Source organism: Eupeodes corollae, chromosome 3 (genome assembly GCF_945859685.1).
Source record: "Eupeodes corollae chromosome 3, idEupCoro1.1, whole genome shotgun sequence".
NCBI lineage: Eukaryota > Metazoa > Arthropoda > Insecta > Diptera > Syrphidae > Eupeodes > Eupeodes corollae.
This window is the reverse complement of record NC_079149.1, coordinates 51,096,177-51,101,703: the sequence shown is the minus strand read 5'-3', so window position 1 is coordinate 51,101,703 and position 5,527 is coordinate 51,096,177. Positions and strand designations below refer to the sequence as shown.

Here is a 5,527-nt window from a genome sequence, read left to right as displayed (position 1 = left end):
TTTCGTTTTATTTTAAATTTATTTCTTATAGAACAAGAGCCCGGACCGGTCGGACATACCTTTTATCATAAAAGCTGAATGTTTGTCTATATATGTCTCTAGTACAGGTAAGAACGATCCCCACCCATGATACCTGAATAGTGGTTTCTTTGGAAGGTAACGGGTGCATAAAATTCCATCTTCCTTTCGTTATTTTATAAAACTGAATTTTTTTATATTTAATTCGTAACAAAATAAAAATTTGCTTTACTCATTGCTATACACTTAGTATGGTTCCAACCCTCTGTCAGACACCCCTAAACTATAATATTTTGTAATTCAATTTACGTTATTTTATAAAAGCTAAATTTAATATACATATGTTTTTTGGGGAGCTATTAAACGACTTTTCCTTAGCAGCCAGACATTTTCGAGGGTTCTATCATCCTGCCAGACACTTTGAATTGAGAAGAAGTTGCGAGAGCTCGGAGCATATTATGTAGTAGTCGGTGCTAGCAAAACAGGGGTGCCAGCACGTAACTTGATACAACCGAGTTTAGTCGTTACAATCGAGCATTGGCAGCACACATTTTGGTTCAATCGAGTGTCCTCGATTGTTTCGCCAGATGCGGCAGCACACAAACTTCAAACTAACGTTTGAAACAAAAGTTTTCACTCGACAGAAAATAGTTATCGTCAGGAGTAATTTTTGTGTTAGAAATATGCCAAAACAAAATAATGTCAATAAATAAAAAACAGACTGAGATTTTAACCAATTTTATTAGTTCTCACGTTGGTTTAGGGAGGAAAAATATAAGTACCTACCATCAACGCAGCCCAGTATTCCTGGTAGTTTAAATTTCCTATGTACCTATAATATAATAATACTCCTTGCTGTCTCCAAACTTAGAGCTATCAAATTTATTTCATTGCGGACAATACTTATTTTCCAGGACAACCAACGTTCGGCGAAAGAACTTGGAAACTGTTGTCTGTGCCATACTTAGCAAACACATTTGTTCCAACATTGGTTTGGTTACGCCCACTGGCTAGGAGATTTAATGTTGCACAAAGCTGTAGAACTGATGGAGCTTATGTTCTTTTTCTGTCTTCTGGAAGATCTAACGAGCTGAGTATCTTGTGAAAACATTCCTTATTGACTCTAAACTGTAAAATGTTTTACAAATGTTATACCTACATGATCTTTCTTTTATTTTTGAATATTTGCTCATTTTTACTCAATTCGAATGGGTTGCTATTATCTCTCAAATATCTTCTTTTGATTTAAGTACCGGACACTTCATCGCCTTCACTTTCACTCTCCGAATCAATGAAAAACATTTCGGAAAAGACTTAAAATTGAAAGTAGAATGAAATAATTTCAAAGTAAACTCATTTGACATTTCATTTTATAGTTCACAATGACTTTTTTAAGTAAAAGTCACAATGGAACTCGTCTCAAATTACGTGCTGTCAAAAATAATTTGTTTCGAGTTGATCGACGATCGACAATCCTCGATTGTATCAAGTTACGTGCTGGCACCCCAGAGCATTCGGTTTATTGCGATCTTTGGGGAAAGTACGTTAACTTTTGGACTATTACACAAAGTAACTCAAATTGGTTTTTTAAGGTTCAGCAAGCAACATGACGAAAAATTGTTATGTTTGCAAATGGTTTCATCATCGTAAAGTTACGATCACATTTTATAATATTCCTTTGGTGAAGGAATTTCAAAACTTGCTAAAAACGTTGATCAGAATTAAATTAACCGAAATCGAAATTAAAAACTTACCTCGGAAGTAACATATTATAGCTAATAATGGAGGATAATGAGGATCATTTTGGAAGAGAAAACCTTATCAAGAGCACACCAGCCTTGGGTGCGCAACTAGATTGTGGAATATGTGATCGAGATGTTTGTGCAGCCGATCATGTGTTAATTGTGATCGACGTTAAAACGGCTTAGGTTCGAATAAAATGAGTTACTGTGTATGGGAAGATAGAAAAAGGGAATATTTTAGAAGTAACGTTTCTTAAAAGTTAGCTTTCAACTTCGTGCGTAGTAAATTCATAGTTAAACATTAGTAAGGCAACGAGTTTTTACTATTTAAAAAAGCATAATTCCTTGAAATAGAAAGTTCAATCCGATTTTTGGTGAAAGGCCAAGTAATTAAACCTGGGTGGAATCGGCTAAGGTGATAGTTGACTATCATTTTCATTCCGTGCGTCTGTGTAAGATGATTCAACTCAATTCAATTCGATTGGCCAATTTAAGATTCAAATTGTCAAAATTCGTTGTTGCTTTGGTGAAATTTTAAATTGATTCTTATAAAATATCTAAATAAAAGTGTCAAATTGGCAGATTTTAAATAAAATTCTTATTTTTTTTTCACTTTTTTCGAATGTCTTAAGCCTTGGTCACAGGAATATGTTTTTTAAAAAAACAAAGTAAACTTAGAACATTTTTCAGCCGTTTGTGTAAACGTCTGATAGCTCTATTTGGAATAAACATATTTGTTTTAAATTGACTATAACATTTTTTGGTGACAGCTTTTTAGGTATCAATTTGACTATCACCTTTCGAAGAGAATGACTATTTGGACTATACTGATGGCTTGAAGCTTTATGAACAAATGACAATAATTCATTTTTTTTTATTGAAAATGTCCTTTTCGTTAAAATCAAGGAAAGAGGCCAATAAGATAAGGTCTATATTTTAACAAAAATAGTGGCAGATATTAAGTTTAGCGCGTAGCTTTTTGTATAGCTTTTGATGAAGATTCCGTAGAATATTTGTATTTTTTAGACGCCATTTGAAAGAACATTGCTCAACAAGTAAACAGTTTAAAATTGTTTAAAAAGTTCTACTTTAAACTTCGAAAACCCGATTTCCATACATATGTACATTAAAATTACGATTATTTCTAAATATGAAATTCAAACACATACATACATATGTATGTATGTATAATGAATCCTAAATTTTGTTAAATAAAATATAAGGTTATCATATTGGTATAACCATAAAAAAAAACAGACCAAAATACCGGCATACCAAATGACCTTGACGGCCAATTCACATTACTCCTGCGAGAGATAACCTTACCCTCAAATCGTTTATGCAAAATGTCAAGTGTGGCGGCGTTTGCTGTGTGGCACGTGGCGCCGGCCGTCCTGCTGGTCCTATGGTTCCATTTGGGCCATTAGAAATTAGTTATCATCGTTATGTAGCGCTCGCTGTTGACGGTGACCGACTCACTAACGTTGTTTACAAGAAAGTATTACTAGGCGCGCCGCGGCCCCAAAAACCACACCAAACGGTAAGTTTTTGAGGATGCATTATCACCTGTTGAACCTCTCGTGGGTTGGTGTCGTCCCATATACGGAAATTTTGCGTGTTATCACATTTAGCGAAAAAACGGCGTGCGTTGTCCAAGGTCATGAACTTTGAGCTCCTGGGTCAGTTGGATCTTGTACAGGCCCAACTCCCGACGTAAAGTTCGCCAAGTTGAAGCATGCGAAAGGACGAGTTCTTGTGCACCAAACGTTGAAATTGCCATGATGATTTGGCATAAGCAACTGAATAAAAAAATGGCCGCCACGAGGAGTCAAAATATAGCCGCCTCAATTGAAAAACACTTTACTATGTATATGTTTTCTATACAGTTAAAATAGGTCTGGTTGTCAGTCACTTTTTGGCTTTTTTTTACTAGCCTGCTTTGAAATATTTTGGTTCCACAGGTCAATTATTCACTTGGGAATAAAACTTCAAAGAAATTGACCGAGATCCTTATAAAAGTTTCAAATATAGGACCAAAAAATAATAACGCTCATACGTTGATTAAAAGTTAAAATAAATAAGGTGGTGTAACAGCTCGTAGAGGGCTTTGTTACTTTTTATTCTAGTACCTAAACCTTGCAAAGGGTGATTTTTTAGCTATTATCTTTTTGGCAAGACTGGTTTAAACAGCTGACGCACGTTTCGTTTTTTTTATTTTACACTGTCTTCAGTTTGGTGCATAATTTAACCATAAATCGTCTTCCAAACGAACAACGCTCGCAAATTATTGAATTTTATTATCAAAATGCGTGCTCTCTTAAGAAAGTTCATCGCGCGATTTTTCTTTTTTATGGTCAGTTTAATCGACCCACTGTAGCGGCTATTATGACTTAATTTCGCACCACATTTACATCGTTGGACATTAAACCACCTACATGCTTATGTAGAGTGTGAACTGAAGAAAATATCGCAGCTGTATCGGCCATTGTTAATGATGACCATCAATTATCGATTCGTCGAAGTTCGCAGCAATTGGGCCTCTGTTACTCAACAACGTTGAAAATTTTGCATAAGGATTTAGGTGTGATGGCTTTCAAAATACAGCTAGTGCAAGAATTGAAGCCCAACGACCTACTGCAACGTAAAATTTTTGGAGAATGGGCTCTTGGAAAATTGGTCGAAGATCCATTTTCTTACCGAAAAATTGTGTTCAGCGATGAAGCTCACTTTTGTCTCAATGGGTATGTAAATAAGCATAATTGTCGGTTTTGGAGTGAATATCAGCAAGAAGCGTTGCTGATATTCACATAAAATATAAAAACCGCCATAATGAGCTGCGCGATTTATTAATTCCATAAACAAATTAATACAAAAAAACACCACAAAACGAAAACAGAATTTTATTTGAAAAGGAATATGAGTTTCGTCTAAAGCCAAGAACCTAAATAATGTAAATATACAATTATAACATTATAAGCTATAATAGTAAATTGATTCCTTTTGGTAAACAATTTTAAGTTTCACATGTACATGTATCTAAATAAATAATTATACTCTAAACAAATTATTGTTTTTTGATTCTTTTCTTCTTTACGTTGTTGTCATTTAAAACCGATTTCAAATATTGTCGCTGGTACATAAAAATGTATTCTTGCACAGGTTAGCAAATTTGATAATTTTTGTTATTCCTTTCAAAAGTGACACCGGAAATGAATAACTTTAATACCAATGCTTCTGCAGCTCAAAATAAATGCTAAACAAATAAATTTCGTCTAACATTTCGAACAGTGTATTTGAGTTTATGAAGAAATAATTCACTCAATTAAAATGCAATCATTCTTATCAGACATTTATTAATTAAAAAAAAGTATGTTTATCAATTGATACAGACACAGACTATCATATACGTAACATGCCTCCTTTACTCATCATCTTAATTTACAAAACTGACCCAGAGTTTATCAAAAAGCTTAAAAATAAATAAACAACGTATCTAGGTACAGTACGGTGAGGCTCAGGCTAGACCATTGTAAACAAGGGTTTAAATCTTGCGCAACTATCCAAAATATGAAGGCTTTATCAACTGATAGCCGGCATATTTTGTTATCAAAAACAATAACCGCCCGTTCCGTCCGGCTTTGAATTATATATGAAGTCGTTTTCGAACCCCCGAAATGTGGCATTTTATGTGAAAGTACATAACTTAATTGCTTATTATTATTATTATTTAAAAACACAACTTCTATTTTCTTATTATTGTTTTTTTT

At 34.0% G+C, this 5,527-nt stretch overlaps 1 protein-coding gene across 1 annotated transcript in view; it reads left to right on the top strand.

Moving 5' to 3' along the window:
- Nucleotides 1-5,328: 5,328 nt before the first annotated feature.
- Nucleotides 5,329-5,527, top strand: part of LOC129951835 (insulin-like growth factor-binding protein complex acid labile subunit) — a 35,135-nt gene continuing 34,936 nt past the window's right edge. Inside the window, exon 1 of the mRNA XM_056064183.1 lies at nt 5,329-5,454. The gene's annotated coding sequence lies outside the window, so the exon portion shown is untranslated. The remainder of the gene's footprint in view (nt 5,455-5,527) is intronic.